Genomic DNA, 16,891 nt, shown 5'->3' with positions numbered 1-16,891 from the left:
TCATCTCTCCACCCACCCCCACCTCCTCCAATTCATTCTGGAGACGAGGGCGTCGTTGGCAGGGCAGGGCCGCCCGCCCGGGCTGAAGGCAGGATCGTCGAGCTGCCGCGCTCCGCCTGGCGAAAGCGCGCCCAGCCGGCGGAGCGTCTCACCGGGCTGCCTTGGTGAGGTGGACGTGGCGCTGGCTGTCGGGGAAGCCGACGCGAGGCTCGGGGTGCGTCCCCAGCCTGTGGGTTTTTGGGGGGGGTGGGGGGGGGGTGGTGCGAGGGGTGGGGGAAAGGACGAGTAAGGGCTGACCAGCCCCCTCCCCACCCACCGCCCCCCCTCCCTCTCCAACGCTGCTGACTGACCCCTGACCCTGTCCCCTCTTCCCCCCCCCAGGGGCCTCTGCGGCTGTACCAGAGGACCAAGTATGACACCTACATCCCGACCCTGGTCCAGCACCTGCGCCCGCTCGCCGTACACCCCTGCCACGTGGCCCTGGAGAGGTTGGCGGTGAGTTCTCCTGGGCGTCGCTCGGGGGGGATGCGAGGGACGAGCCGGGCGACAGTCAATTCAGTGATCTGCATCGGGGGTGGGTCGCCGGGGTGGGGGGGGGTGGGGGGAGAGGGGGGCGGCGGGGAGGGGGAGAGAGAGGGAGGTCGAGTCAGGAGGCTGGTGGGGTTGGAGCCCCCTCCCTCGCTCCAGAGAGCCGCGGACTGTCACTCTGCGCCGGTGCCGGCGGCGAGGGTGTGCCGCTTTGTCGGAGGCGCCATCTCTTGGACGAGATGTTGAGCAGAGGGGTCCTCCCTCCCTCCACCACCCCCCACCAACCTTCGCGGCAACCCGTGCACATGTAACACCTCACGACCGCCATTGGAAGAAGGCGGCTGGGGAGTTATCCCCGAAGATTGGGGGGAGGGGAGGAGGGGAGGGAGAGGCGAGGGGGGGCAGGAGGGGAGGGGAGGGGGGGTGGCGAGATATGGGTCAATTTAAAAGGAAGCACGCAGATGATCGGGTTCGCCGTCGCGTTGCAATTTGGGGGAGCTCGCTGCGCGCAAATTGGCAATTGCCTTTCCTCGGATGCTATTGGCTGTGAAGCACATGGTCGGGGTGGAGGGGGATCGTTGGGGGGCGCGCGGGGTGGAGGGGTTGGGGTGGGGGCAGTGTCCTGAGGTGGTGAAAAGGCTCTACAGAAATGCAAGTGCCCGGTGTAACACACAGGGTAGTATTCCGCCGCTGAAGTATAGCCACGGGTTGTTACGGCCTCCCCGGCCGTGTCTCGCCGCGGGGTGCGTGCCACACCGGCGGGTCCCCCCGCCGCGTGGAGTGGCTCGAGGTGCGCGAAATGCTTTGCGCTGACCTCCTGGCTAATAAACCTGCCGATGCGCGTGAGCCTAGCGAAGCAGAAAGCGACCCGGGTCAGTCAGAGAGCAATTGCAACTGCTGCTAAATTTCAGGCGGCAGACGGCATTTCTGAGCAAGATTATTGCGGACGTGTTGCATAATATTTTGAGTCGATACGTTTATGATATTGATAGTGCTTCTAAATTGACTTAATAGTGAACCCCGTGTGTGTGTGTGTCTGTGAGTCTCACTGTTGTGACATATCATTGTGCTTCTCAATTCTTTGCAGTGAGAGTCGATCAGCATTCATGACCAGTCTGGCAAAAAAAAAAAGGGATTTAGATGTATTCTTTGAGGGGCCGAATGGCCTCCCTCTCAGCAGGGAAATGATCCCTGGGGGAGTGTGATTTCAGTTCGAGGTCGGCGGTCAGTTTAGCAACACAAGCATTGTGTCACTAACAATCTCTCCCATCCTTTCCACACTGTCCAGGTCCCTCTTCAGTTACTGGAAGTGATAATATCTGGTTTACATCAACCCCACAGTCACTGACACCAATCTCCTCCCCTCTGATATAAACCAACCCCACACTCACTGACGCCAATCTCCTCCTGTCTGATATAAACCCACCCCACAGTCACTGACACCAATCTCCTCCTGTCTGATATAAACCGACCCCACACTCACTGACACCAATCTCCTCCTGTCTGATATAAACCAACCCCACAGTCACTGACACCAATCTCCTCCTGTCTGATATAAACCAACCCCACAGTCACTGACACCAATCTCCTCCTGTCTGATATAAACCAATCCCACAGTCACTGACACCAATCTCCTCCTGTCTGATATAAACCGACCTCACACAGTCACTGACACCAATCTCCTCCTGTCTGATATAAACCAATCCCACAGTCACTGTTACCAATCTCCTCCTGTCTGATATAAACCAACCCCACAGTCACTGACACCAATCTCCTCCTGTCTGATATAAACCGACCCCACAGTCACTGACACCAATCTCCTCCTGTCTGATATAAACCGACCCCACAGTCACTGACACCAATCTCCTCCTGTCTGATATAAACCGATCCCACAGTCACTGACACCAATCTCCTCCTGTCTGATATAAACCAACCTCACAGTCACTGACACCAATCTCCTCCTGTCTGATATAAACCAACCTCACAGTCACTGACACCAATCTCCTCCTGTCTGATACAAACCAACCCCACATTCACGGACATCAATCTCCTCCTGTCTGATATAAACCAACCCCACAGTCACTGACACCAATCTCCTCCTGTCTGATATAAACCAACCCCACAGTCACTCACACCAATCTCCTCCTGTCTGATATAAACCAACCCCACAGTCACTGACACCAATCTCCTCCTGTCTGATATAAACCAATCCAGGAAGGATGTGATTGCACTGGAGGGGTTGCAGAGGAGATTCACCAGGACGTTGCCTGGGATGAAACATTTAAGTTATGAAGAGAGGGTTGGATAGACTTGGGTTGTTTTCGTTGGAGCAGAGAAGACTGAGGGGTGACCTGATCGAGGTGTACAAGATTATGAGGGGCATGGACAGGGTGGATAGGGAGCAGCTGTTCCCCTTAGTTGAAAGGTCAGTCACGAGGGGGACACAAGTTCAAGGTGAGGGGCAGGAGGTTTAGGGGGAGGGGGGATGTGAGGAAAAATCTTTTTACCCAGAGGGTGGTGACGGTCTGGAATGCACTGCCTGGGAGGGTGGTGGAGGCGGGTTGCCTCACATCCTTTAAAAAGTACCTGGATGAGCACTCGGCCCGTCCTAACATTCAAGGCTATGGGGCCGAGTGCTGGTCAATGGGGTTAGGTAGGTAGGTCAAGTGTTTCTCACGTGTCGGTGCAGACTCGATGGGCCGAAGGGCCTCTCCTGCACCCTGTGTGATTCTGCAAATCTTCTCCTGTCTGGTATGACCCCAGCCCACAGCCACTGAAGCTACTGTCTACGCTGCAACCCCTTGTATTTATGTTGAGCCTTGGATGGTGGTAGGGCGACGTCCCCGTGACCTCCATCGGAGCATTTTAAGCAACGGAAGTTGACAGTGAGCCACAGACCACACGCCAGGTGGAAGGGGTTGTTTGTTTGGGTGTCTTTCAGCTGAAGAGGTGTGGGGGAGGCGCAGGGAGCAGATTCCAGAGCTCCTGACCAAAGCACCTGAGGGATGCCCGTCGTGCGAGAGACCCCAGTTTGGAGAGGCGCTGAAACCTTGGCGAGCTGTCGCTGGCGGGGGCCGAGCGATGGGTTATGTGGGGTCCGGGGGGAGAGTGGGGGGGGGCCCGGGTGGGAGAGGGTTTGGAAGCGAGGATAAGTCCTTTCTCTTCTCCGCCCCCCCCCCCTCCCCCACCCCGATCCTCCCACCACTGAACATCTTCCCCCTCTGTTCTTTTTCAGAGGCCGACCGTGAGCTAGCCGACTGACGGACCCTGAGCAGCGCCATCGACCACCGCGTCGGCTCGTTCCTCACGTGACCTCCGACGCTCGGGACGATTCGGGGGAACACCCCGTTTTTTTCCCCTCCGCAGGGACCCCCCCGCCGCCCCTCCCCACCGTGCTGGAACATCACCCGCCCCTTGCGCGTCGGTTGGCTCCCCCCTCCTGTATACTCCATGAACTGCGATTTTCCTTTTCGCTTCTCCCACGTACTGCCTGCTGCGCGCAGCTCAGGGACGCCCGGGGGTGAGGCCTGGCGAGCGTGGCCGTCGACGCGCTGTGGCCGGCCGGGGGGGGTGGGGGTGTGTGGTAGGTGGGTGGGCGAGTGGCTCACGGGAAGCGGGTCGTCGCCCGCCGCGAGGAAGCCGGGTAGGGGGCAGGAACGGGTTTACGACGGAGGAGGTTTTGAGTGATGGAGCCTCGGTGAGCTCCCTCCCAGCTCTCTGATGGCAAGAGGAGGATGGGTTTTTCCACAGGTTGCGTAGGAGGGGGGAGTGCTGGAGTGGCGGCGGGGGTGGGGCTGCTGGGGATACGGGTGGCGAAGTGGTGGCAACAAGACATGTCGCTCACCCGGGAGCGCGGGTCGCCGAGGCTCTGTGGGCCGGCGCTCTCTCCTTGGGGTCCAAAGGGCGTGGTTTGCATTCCCGTCCTCCCCCCCCCCCCCCCCCCCCCCTTCCACCTCCACCCGCCCTTAGAGACTCGAGCCCCACAACCTCGGCCGAGGGAGTGCTGCAGGGTCGGAGGCGCGCCGTCTCTTGGACCCAAAAGCGATCAGTCAGCCGCAAAGCAATTGGGGCCGGCAAGTGGGGAGGTGCGAAGGCCAAACACTTCACGTCTTGACGTTCACCTTTGGGTGAGGTGAGGTGAGGTGAGGTGGGGTCGGGTGGCGGGGGGTGAGTTAGGGACCGGGCGTTCTGGAGACGGGATCCAGTCAGGGTCTGAGAGACCGGCTGAGGGGCTGGCGGTGGGCAGAGGGGTGGGTGGCTGGGGGCAGAGGGTGGTGGGTGCGGGATGAGGCAAGGGCGGGGTGGGATGTCATGTTCCGGAGTCCAGTGGAAATCCGTTTCCCAGCATCTGCTTCTACGTTTTAGCCTTCCATTTTTTAAAGCAGGAAATTCCACCATGGCAATGAATTTGAGTTATTCTCAATAAACGAATGAAAAGGAGTTGCATTGGCCTAATTACTGGGGAGCGCAATGGGGTCGGAGGCTCTTTGTTATCAGTAAAGTTGGGGTGGGGGGGGGTGGATGGGGGAGCGTCATATTTTCCATCCTTTCTCTCGCGAGGCATCGTCTCTGCGCCCCCGCCCTCGATTGATAAGCGCGACCACGTCCCGGACACTGCCTCTGCTGCTACTGGCCTGAACGAGCCTGACAAGTAGGGCAGGGTCTATTTTACCCATCGGGCCGGAGTGGGGTGGGGGGAGGGAAGAAAGAGACGGTGGCCCAGTGGTAATGTCACTGGCCAATGGGGGCGGCGAGGGGCAGGGGGGTGGGGGGGTGTTGTGGGGGGCACAGATTCAAACCCCACCCACGGCCGCCGGAGGTATTTAAATTCACTTCATAAAACCTGGAATTATGAAGCCAGTTTCAGTCATGGGGACCACCGTCATCGATTGTCGTAAAAACCCCATCTGGTTCGCTCGTGTCCCCCTTTAAGGGAAGGGGGAAATCTGCCGGCCTTACCCCGGTCTGGCCTACACGTGACTCCAGGCTCCCCACAGCCATGTGGCTGAACTGCCCCTCAGATATGGCCGAGCAAGCCCACTCAATTCAAGGGGCAATTAGGGATGGAAGGGGGCAAGAAATGCTGGGGCCTCGCCAGCGACGCCCACGTCCCGCAGAAGAATAAATACTTTTTAAGAACCTTCTGCCCTCACTTCAGGGTTTGGATCTGTGGAAACAGTCGCTTGGTAGTGCAGGAATCCTGTGGTGAGTAACTCACCTCCTGACTCCCCCCAAAGCCTGTCCACCATCTGCAAGGCACAAGTCAGGAGTGCGATGGGACACTCCCCCCACTTGCCTGGGTGAGTGCAGCTCCCACAACACTCGAGAAGCTCGACACCGTCCAGGACAAAGCAGCCCCCGCTCGATCGGCACCCCATCCACAAAACATTCACTCCCTCCACCACCGACGCACAGCGGCAGCAGTGTGTGTACCATCTACAAGATGCACTGCAGCAACTCACCGAGGCTCCTTCGACAGCACCTTCCAAACCCACGACCGCTACCGTCTAGAAGGACGAGGCAGCAGACGCACGGGGAACACCACCACCTGGAAGTTCCCCCTCCGAGCCACACTCGCCATCCCGACTTGGAAATACATCGGCCGTTCCTTCACTGTCGCCGGGTCAAAATCCTGGGAACTCCCTCCCTAACAGCACGGTGGGTGTACCTACACAGGGACTGCAGCAGTTCAAGATGGCGGCTCACCCACCACCACCTTCTCAAGGGGGCAATTAGGGGGTGGGGCAATAAATGCTGGGCCCGGTCCAGTGACGCCCGCACCCCGAGATATGTATAAAAAGAATGCAGCAGTCACCTTAAATCCCTGGAGGAATATCACTGGCGCTGCTTCTGTAAGATCACACGAACTCAACAGCAACCCATAGACTTAAACAGACACCAGGCAAAGCATTTTCACCTTATGAATTCAAAATGAGGTTCTTTCCACTGTGGAGCCAGTTGGGGGCTTGCAGTTGCCTTTTGACCTTACATTGCCTCTGCCTGCACACCCGAAAACTAATGAAGTTATACCTACCGCCCCTGATTGAATTCAAATTCTCATTGTCTCGCCAGTCTCTTTGAACTTTACCTTTTAACAATGAAACCCCATTTATTGTACCAATTTTATTAGTAATATAAACATATGGCTTGGTAGCTGCTAGAAAGTTGTCAAGTTTTCACCCCGCCTCTTGAATGCTCCTATTCAAAAAATGCAAATGCACGCTATCCCACTTCCATATCAAAACTAGGACCCATCAAAGCACCCAGACTAGCTGGCTTTAACCCAACTAAGACACACCCACAGACTAAACCTCTATTTTAAAAGAGAAATATTTTCCAAAATGTTATACACGTTAATAGCTTCATGACAATCATTAAGGAGGTTATAGCTTGGCACTTAGAAGAGCTCAAGGCAATTGGGAAGAGTCAGCATGGTTTTGTGAAAGGAAAATCATGTTTAACCAGCTTATTGGAGTGTTTTGAAGGAGTAACATGCTCAGTAGTTAAAGGGGAGCCTGTAGACGTGCTCTACTTGGATTTCCAGAAGGCATTTGATAAAGTGCCACATCAAAGATTATTACAGAAAATAGAAGAGCATGGTGTAGTGGGTAACATATCAGCGTTGGTAGAAGATTGGCTGGCTGGTAGAAAACAGAGTGTGCATAAATGGGTCTTTTTGTGTCTGTGTTGGGACCTCAACTTTTTACGATTTGCATCAATGACTTAGATGAGGGGAGTGAAGACATGGCAGCTAAATTTGCAGATGCCACAAAGATAGGTAGGAAAGTGTGTTGTGAAGAGGACATAAGGAGGTTGCAGACAGATATAGATAGGTTGAGTGAGTGGGCAAAGATCTGGCAAATGGAGTTTAATGTGGGAAAATGTGAAGTTGTTCACTTTGGCAGGAAGAATAAAAAAGCAGAGTATTACTTAAACGGAGAACGGCTGCATAATTCTGAGGTGCAGAGGGATCTGGGCGTTCTAGTACATGAGTCACAAAAAGTTAGTCTGCAGGTACAGCAAGTCATTAAGAAGGCTAATGGAACGCTATCCTTTATTGTGAAAGGGATTGAACATAAAAGTAAGGATGTTATGCTTCAGTTGTGCAGGGCGTTGGTGAGACCGCACCTCGAATACCATGGGCAGCTTTGGTCTCCTTATTTAAGGAAGGATGTAAATGCGTTGGAGGTGGTTCAGAGGAGGTTTACCGGATTGACACCTGGAATGAGCGGGTTGTCTTATGGGGAGAGGTTGGACAGACTGGGCTTGTTTCCACTGGAGTTTAGAAGAGTGAAGGGCAATTTGACTGAAGTATACAAGATCCTGTATGGCCTTGACAAGGTGGACGTGGAAAGGATGTTTCCTCATGTGGGTGAGTCCAGAAGTGAAGGTAGCAGGGCAGGTAGATAAGGTGGTTAAGAAGGCATATAGGATGCTTACCTTTATTAGCCGAACCGTAGAATACAAGAGCAGGGAGGTTACGCTGGAATTGTATAAAACGCCGGTTAGGCCACAACTGGAGTACTGTGCGCAGCTCTGATCACCACACTATAGGAAAGATGTGATTGCACTGGAGAGGGTACAGAGGAGATTTACCAGGATGCTGCCTGGGCTGGAGGGTCTGAGCTATGAGGAAAGATTGGATGGGCTGGGGTTGTTTTCCTTGGAGCAGCGAAGGTTGAGAGGGGACCTGATAGAGGTGTATAAGATTATGAGGGGCATAGATAGGGTGGACAGGAAGGCACTTTTTCCATGAGCAGAGGGGTCAATAACCAGGGGGCATAGATTTAAGGTAAGAGGTAGAAGGCTAAGAGGGGAGTTGAGGAGAAATGTTTTCACCCAGAGGGTGGTGGGAGTCTGGAACTCACTGCCTGAAAGGGTGGTTGAGTCAGAAACACTCGTAAAATTTAAGAAGTATTTAGATATTCACTTGCGTTGCCATAACCTCCAGGGCTACGGGCCAAGTGCTGCAAAAAGGGATTAGCGTAGTCAGATCTTTGTTGACTGGCGTGGACAAGATGGGCCAAATGGCCCCCTTCTGTGCTGTAGACATCGGAATTGAGACAGGAGGAGGAGGAGCCTAGAAGACCAGGAAATGGTGTTGAAGTTCAATGAGCTGACACTATCTTTGATAAGATTAAAAGCAAAATACTGTGAACGGTGGAAATCTAGAACAAAAACAAAAATACCTGGAAAAACTCAGCAGGTCTTGACAGCATCTGCGGAGAGGAACACAGCTGACGTTTCAAGCCCGTGTGACTCTTCAACAGAACTAAGGAAATAGAGAAATGAGGTGAAATATAAGCTGGTAGATGTGAGTGGGACAGGTAGAGCTGGATAGAGGGTCAGTGATAGGTGGAGGCAAAGGAGAGACTGCCAAAGATGTCTAGACAAAAGGACAAAGGGGTGTTGACGGTGGTGATGTTATATAAAAGATGTGTGAATGGGGACATTAAGGGAAGCTAGCTAGTGGCAGATGGCCCTAGTGGGGGTGGGGTGGGGGGAAGGGATTGAAATGGGCTAAAAGGTGGAGATGAAACAATAGATCGAAATAAATTTAAAAATAGGAGGGAAAAGAAAAAAATATAGTTGTAAAAAAATTATAAATTATTGGAAAATAACAGGACTGTCCCGGCAGACCGATCATGTCAGCCTGTTCCTGCCCCACGGAACTCATTTCTTGCTATTCTCTCTCTCCTTGTCCAGTCTCTTCCCACCTACATCCGTGATTCCTCTGATACCCTACATCATAACAACAATTTCCAGTTCCCTGGCCCCAACCGCCTCCTCTTCACCATGGACGTCCAATCCCTCTACACCTCCATCCCCCACCGGGATGGTCTGAGGGCCCTTAGCTTCTTCCTTGAACAGAGGCCCGAACAATCCCCATCCACCACTACTCTCCTCCGTCTGGCTGAACTTGTTCTCACACTGAACAATTACTCCTTAAACTCCTCTCACTTCCTCCAAATAAAAGGTGTGGCTATGGGTACCCGCATGGGCCCCAGTTATGCCTCTCTTTATGGGGTATGTGGAACATTCCTTGTTCCAGTCCTACTCCGGCCCCCTCCCACAACTCTTTCTCCGGTACATCGATGATTACATCGCTGCTTCATGCTCTCATCTGGACCTGGAAAAATTTATTAATTTTGCTTCCAATTTCCACCCCTCCATCATTTTCACATGGTCCATCTCTGACACTTCCCTTCCCTTCCTTGACCTCTCAGTCTCAATTTCTGGTGATAGACTGTCCACCAATATCCATTACAAGCCTACCGACTCCCACAGCTACCTCGACTACAGCTCCTCACGCCCCGCTTCCTGTAAGGGCTCCATCCCATTCTCTCAGTTCCTTCGCCTCCATCGCATCTGTTCTGATGATGCCACTTTCCAAAACAGTTCCTCTGACATGTCTTCAATCTTCCTTAACTGAGGTTTTCCACCCATGTTGGTTGACAGGGCCCTCAACCATGTCCGGCCCATCTCCCGTGCATCCACCCTCACACCTTCCTCTCCCTCACAGAACCATGATAGGGTCCCCCTTGTCCTCACTTATCACCCCACCAGCCTCCGCATTCAAAGGATCTTCCTCCACCATTTCTGCCAACTCCTGCATGATACCACCACCAAACACATCTTCCCTTCACCCCTTCACCCCCCACCACCGACGGCTTTTCACAGGGATCGTTCCCTCCGGGACATCCTGGTCAACTCCTGCATCACCCCCTACACCTCACCTCCCTCCCACCGCACCTTCCCATGCAACCGCAGAAGGTGCAACACCTGCCCCTTTACTTCCCCCCCCTTCACTGTCCAAGGGCCCAAATACTCCTTTCAAGTGAAGCAGCATTTCACTTGCACTTCCCTCAATTTAGTCTACTGCATTCGCTGCTCCCAATGCGGTTTCCTCTACATTGGAGAGAACATACGCAGACTGGGTGACCGCTTTGCGGAACACCTTCGGTCTGTCCACAAGCATTACCCAGACCTCCCTGTCGCTTGCCATTTCAACACCCCACCCTGCTCTCATGCCCACATGTCTGTCCTTGGCTTGCTGCAATGTTCCAGTGAAGCTCAACGCAAACTGGAGGAACAGCACCTCATCTTCCAACTAGGCACTTTACAGCCTTCCGGGCTGAATATTGAGTTCAACAACTTCAAATCATGAACTCTCTCCTCCATCCCCACCTCCTTTCCAATCCCCCTTTTTCCAATAATTTCTAATTTTTTTACAACTATATTTTTTTCTTTTCCCTCCTATTTTTAAATTTATTTCGATCTATTGTTTCATCTCCACCTTTTAGCCCATTTCGATCCCTTCCCCCCCCACCCCACCTGCACTAGCTTGCTTCCCTTAATGTCCCCATTAGCACATCCTTTAGATAATATCACCACCGTCAACACCCCTTTGTCCTTTTGTCTATGACATCTTTGGCAGTCTCTTCTTGGCCTCCACCTATCACTGGCCCCCTATCGAGCTCTCCTGTCCCACCCCCTTCTACCAGTTTATACTAAATCTCATTTCTATATGTCTTAGTTCTGATGATGGGTCATACGGACTCGAAACGTCAACTGTATCCCTCTCCGCAGATGCTTTCAGACCTGCTGAGTTTTTCCAGGTGCTTTTGTTTTTGTTCTTTGATACGATTGTTCAGGAAGAGAGAATGGAGCTGAGGTATTTAGCTCAAGGGAGTTGCTAAGAGTTACAGCAAAATGATTCACAAATAAAGCAGTTCTTACTCAGAAACAGAGGCAGAATGTATTCCAGAATGTTATTACCTTAAGGGTGATGTTTTAATGAGAAAGTGGCAACTGTATCAAGTTCCAGAAGATGAAAAATGGATGGAAGTGCATCAGATTGTAATAACATCTGGATATACTGAGAATAGATCATGAAATTCCAATGGGGGACATTCAGTAATTAGAAGGACACGGGCAAAAATAGAAAAACATTTTTATTGGCCTGGATTGGATAGATATGGAGTCAAATACTGCCGAACATGTCACACATGTCAGGTGACAGGGAAACCGCAAGCAGTGATTAAGCCGGCACCTTTAATTCCAATTCAAGCATTTGAGGAACCTTTTTCTAGGGTCATGATTGATTGTGTAGGACCCCTCCTTAAGACTAAAAGTAGAAATAAATACTTGCTGACAACAATGGATGCGTCTATAAGGTTTCCTGAAGCCATACCTTTGAGAAGTATTGCAACAAAGAGAATTGTGGAAGAGTTGACTAATTTTTTTTTACAAGATATGGTTTACTGAAAGAAATACAATCAGATCAGGGGTCAAATTTCATGTCACAGCTGTTTAAGGACATGATGAACAGTTCGGGGATACAACAGTTTAAGTCAACAGCTTACCAACCTGAGTCACAAGGAGCTTTGGAAAGATGGCATCAAACTTTAAAAACTATGATGAGGGCGTATAGTCAGGACTATCCACAGGATTGGGATAGGGGAATTCCATTCTTGTTATTTGCTTTTAGGGATGCTGCTCCTAATGCATTGACTGGATTTAGTCCTTTTGAATTAGTCTATGGTCATGAGGTAAGGGGACCACTGAAATTGATTCATGAGAAATTGGTGGGCAAAAATTTGGGAACTACTCTCCTGGAGTATGTATCAAACTTCAGGGAAAGATTGAACAGAGCATGTGAGTTAGCTAGGGAACATTTAAAGATATCACAGCAAGTGATGAAAGTGAAGGCAGATAGGAGAGCTACAGCTCATTGTTTTTTAAAATTCATTCATGGGATGTGGGCGTCGCTGGCTAGGCCAGCATTTATTACTCATCCCTAATTGCCCTTGTTCAGAGGGCATTTTTTTTAAGAGCCGACCACATTGCTGTGGGTCTGGAGTCACACGTAGGCCAGACCAGGTAAGGACAGCAGATTTCCTTCCCTAAAGGACATTAGTGAACCAGATGGGTTTTTTAAAAATGATAATCGACAATAGTTTCATGGTCATTAGACTTTTAATTCCTGATATTTATTGAATTCAAATTCCACCATTTGCCATGGTGGGATTTGAACTCAGTTCCCCAGAGTATTATAAAAGCACCCCACCCCACCCCACCCCCACTAGGGCCATCTGTCACTTGCTCATCCTGCTTTCTACCCTTAATGTCACCATTAGCACATCCTTTAGCTAATATCACCACCGTCAACACCCCTTTGACCTTTTGTTTATGACATCATTGGCAATCTATCCTTCGCCTCTGCCTATCACTGGCCCTCTATCCAGCTCCACTTGTCCCACTCCCCCTTAAACAGCTTATATTTCACCACATTTCTATTTCTCTTTAGTTCTGATGAAGAGTCATACGGACTCAAAACGTTAACTCTGTCTTCCTCTCCACAGATGCTGTCAGACTTGCTGAGTTTTTGCAGAAATTTTTTTTTGTCCCCAGAGTATTACCTTGAGTCTCAGGATTACCAGTCCAGCGACAATACCACTATGCCACTGCCTCCCCATAGTTTTGTTGTTGGGGGAAAAGTGTTCGTTCTGTTACCAGTACTGGGTGAACCGTTAAAGGCAAGGTTTAGTGGGCCTTACAGGATTGAAAAGAAACTGAGTGAAGTAAATTATTTAATAAATACTCTAGATAGAAGAAAGAAGCAGAGGGTATGGCATGTAAATATGCTTAAAATGTACTTTGACAAGGAAGAGGACCAAAAGGAAATGTTTGTGGTGGTAGATAAGGAGAAAGAGGAAGAAATGCAGGATTTGAAAATTGATTTTCTTCTAATCAAATTGGATAATGAGGAGGTACTTAAAAATTTAAATGTAATATTGAGTTACCTTCCAGACAAGTGTCAAGCGATTTGGAGAAGCTATTGCAGTCACACAAAGCTATTTGTGGCGATAAGCTGGAAGGACAAATTTAGCTACACATTATGTAAATGTAGAAGATTCATCTTCAATAAGGCAACATCCTTATAGATTAAGTCCAGCAAGTTATCACAAGCACAGAAAGAAATTGAATTTATGCTTCAAAACGACATCGAGTCTAGTTGCAGGAGCTGGAGTTCGCCTATTGCGATGGTACCAAAACCGGATGGAACACCAAGATTGAGTAGACTATCGAAAGGTGAATGCAGTGACAAAAGCGGATTCATATCCTATACCATGGTTTGAAGGTTGCATTGAGAAAGAGGGACAATCAAAGTTCATCACAAAAATTGACTTGCTGAAAGGATATTGGCAAGTACCATTGTCGGAGAGAGCAAAGGAGATATCAGCTTTTGTGATGCCAGATGGACTATATCAGTTTAAAGTCATGCTGTTTGGTATGAAAAATGCACGTGCAACATTTCGAAGACTGACAAAATAATTGCAGAAGTGCTGTTTATATTGACGACTTGATAGTTTTCAGTCAAATGTTGGAGGAGCATTTACGACACCTGGAAGAATTATCCAATTGACTACAAGAAGTTCATTTGGCGATGAACTTGGCTAAAAGCGAATTTGCAAAAGCGCAAGTCACATATCTGGGCCATACCATTGGGCATGGTAAGGTGGCTCCGAGAGATGTGAAAGTCAAAGCTATCGTGGGTGTCCTCGTGCCTTCAACAAAATGATAAGTTTCGAGATTTCTGGGCATGAGTGGGGTTTTACCAGAAATTTGTACCAAATTTTAGCGGTGTGGTTGCTCCATTGACTGAGCTATTAAAAAAGGACAAGAGGTTTGAATGGACAGAGGAGAGTCAGAAGGCATTCGACAGTTTGAAAACTGTATTGACGATGGCACCAATTTTGGCAGTACCCAATTACGCCAAGCAGTTTAAGTTGGCCATTGATGCGATTGATATGGGCATTGGGGCTGTACTGCTGCGAGAAAATGAAGCTGAACTTGAGAAACCGATCGGGTATCTTTGGCGGAATTTGAATGTACGATGCAGAAAATACTCAACGATTGAAAAGGAGACTCTGGGTCTGGTGTTGGCGTTGCAGCATTTTGAGGTTTATGTTGCGAACAATTTGTCAGAAAGAATCGTTTATGCAGACCACAATCCTTTAAAAAAATTCTGGACAGATTTCAAGACCAAAGCGCGCAAGGCTGTTCAGATGGGAGTTTATTTTTGCAACCGTTTCATCTACAGATTATACATGTTGCTGGACAGCAAAATCTAATCGCAGATGCACTGTCGAGAGTTTAAAGCTCAAAGGAAAATCAGACATTTAAAACCTGGACTGAAATGATTTCTGTTGACACCAAGGGTTTGTATATATATTATTTTAATGCATGCATCTGGTAATGTAATGGCATGGGTACATAGATAAGTATGGTAGGCAGTGTAAGATGGGTTAAGAAAATGAAGCCGTCTTTTTAAATTCTGATGGTTCGTTTTCTCGTAAGGAGGTGGGGTGTTGCAAAAGTATAAGAATTTTCATAATATTATTGCGATTTATTGTAAAACTAGGTTAATAATGGGGTTTGGATGGTTTCTGTGTGCGTGTGTGTGTGGGGGCGGGGGGGGTTTAATTGAATTGGAGACAGCTGGTCTGGAAATATCAAAAGTTAGGTGGGGAGGGATTTGAAATGCTAAATAAGTAAATACGGCTGAAGTCTTAGGATGTAAGGTGTGAGGAGAATTTGCATTTTTAGATAAATCGGCACAGTTTGAATTTCAAAGAGGTAGAAGGATAAGGCCAATCAGTGTGTTTATTTTTCCCAAAGGTTACTGACGATATTAGCACCAGGAAAAGTTTTACACTGTGGGGAAAGTACATTTTCAAAGACACACGGGACAATGGAATTTACAGATTAAAAAGAGAGGATACGTATAAAGGGGAGAATGAAAGGGAATGTCGAGAGAGGCCCTGCATACATCTAGCAGGGGCTGGCAAAACATCCTCAGAAACTCCTCCAGCCACATCTGCACGGGTTTGCTGCATCCAGCCCTTAAAGGTGACGATTGTGCTGGCTCGTTTTTTTTTAAACTTTAAAATCTATTTGGGACTGTTGCCTTACAAGGGGGTGCATTTGGGAGTCAGGTTAGGTAGGAATTTTAGTATTTACTATAGTAATAAGTAACTGGAATCTTACGTACGTGTTTGTCGTCTTTTTTCTTTTGTTAACAAATATTTTAATTTAGTTTTCAAAAAAAAACCTCTCAAGGTCTTGGTGGACTTATTTTGAATTCAATGCACGCATCTCGTAATAAATACCAATTGCAAAAGCGTTGTGATAGTGGCATCGAGTGACCCTGGTGGATTTGATCCACCTGCCCGCACATCATCTGCCACGTCATAACATGTCTCATAACATATAACATAACATAGCTCCTAATGTTCACTGCAACTGGCTTCGATGCTGCTGAGTGGCTGGCTTGGCCACTTTCATGGAATCTGTCAGCGGGGGAGGTCCATCAAGAATGATTCCAGGGATAAAGAACTGTAGCAATGAGGACAGGTTAGAGAGGTTGGGACTCTTTTCCTTGGAGAAAATGATGCAAGGCATTATTTTTTTTTTCACCCAGTGGGTGGTTGGGGGTCTGGAACGAACTTCCTGAGGGAGGGGTGGTGGAAACAGGTTCGATCGAGGTGTTCGAAAGGGTAATTGGATTGCTACCCTGAAGAGGAAGAGTGTGCAAGGTGACGGGGGATTAGGCAGGGGAGAGAGCGTTGGAGGAGGACGGTGGGGCCGACCCCGTGTCAAAGGTCGCAGACGGGGGTCGAGGAGGGTTTACCCCCTGTCACGGGTCCCGCGACTCCGATGAGGGCCCTTTCCGTACTGTGGTGGGGGGGAGCGGTAGAGGGCGGAAACCCGGTTGGAGGGAGTCAAACACGGAGTTCCGGGAATGAATGTCGGGAGGCGGCAACATGTTCAAGGACATCGGAGAGGAAAGGGAGGCTGGAGATGGTTGGGGGGGCGGGGGGGGAGCGGTAGTTTGGGAGGATGGGGAGGGGTCAAGATAGATGCAGAATAAAGTTCCCTCTACACTGGCCCCCTTAACACTCCCAGGGCAGGTACAGCAGTGGGTTAGATACAGAGTAAAGCTCCCTCCACACTGTCCCCATCAACACTCCCAGGACAGGTACAGCGCGGGGTTAGATACAGAGTAAAGCTCCCTCTACACCGTCCCCATCAAACACTCCCAGGACAGGGACAGCACGGGGTCAGATACAGAGTAAAGCTCCCTCTACATTTTCCCCATCACACACTCCCAGGACAGGTACAGCACGGGGTTAGATACAGAGTAAAGCTCCCTCTACACCTTCCCCATCAAACACTCCCAGGGCAGGTACAGCACGGGGTTAGATACAGAGTAAAGCTCCCTCTACACCATCCCCATCACACACTCCCTGGGCAGTGAGAGGACCGTGTCTGATACACTGCCCTCAGCTGGGTTAGG

At 50.0% G+C, this 16,891-nt stretch overlaps 1 long non-coding RNA gene across 1 annotated transcript; it reads right to left on the bottom strand.

Moving 5' to 3' along the window:
- Nucleotides 1-15,589: 15,589 nt before the first annotated feature.
- On the bottom strand, nucleotides 15,590-16,849 carry LOC144676902 (uncharacterized). The gene is made up of 2 exons (XR_013575447.1): nucleotides 16,614-16,849; nucleotides 15,590-16,546 (listed from the first exon to the last, which is right to left on the bottom strand). It is a non-coding gene; the product is annotated as an uncharacterized LOC144676902 (long non-coding RNA).
- Between the last annotated feature and the right edge of the window lie 42 nt (nucleotides 16,850-16,891).

Source organism: Cetorhinus maximus, unplaced genomic scaffold, assembly GCF_964194155.1.
Source record: "Cetorhinus maximus unplaced genomic scaffold, sCetMax3.hap1.1 HAP1_SCAFFOLD_2065, whole genome shotgun sequence".
In the NCBI taxonomy this organism is placed as follows: Eukaryota; Metazoa; Chordata; class Chondrichthyes; order Lamniformes; family Cetorhinidae; genus Cetorhinus; species Cetorhinus maximus.
This window is presented reverse-complemented; position numbering and strand designations above follow the sequence as displayed.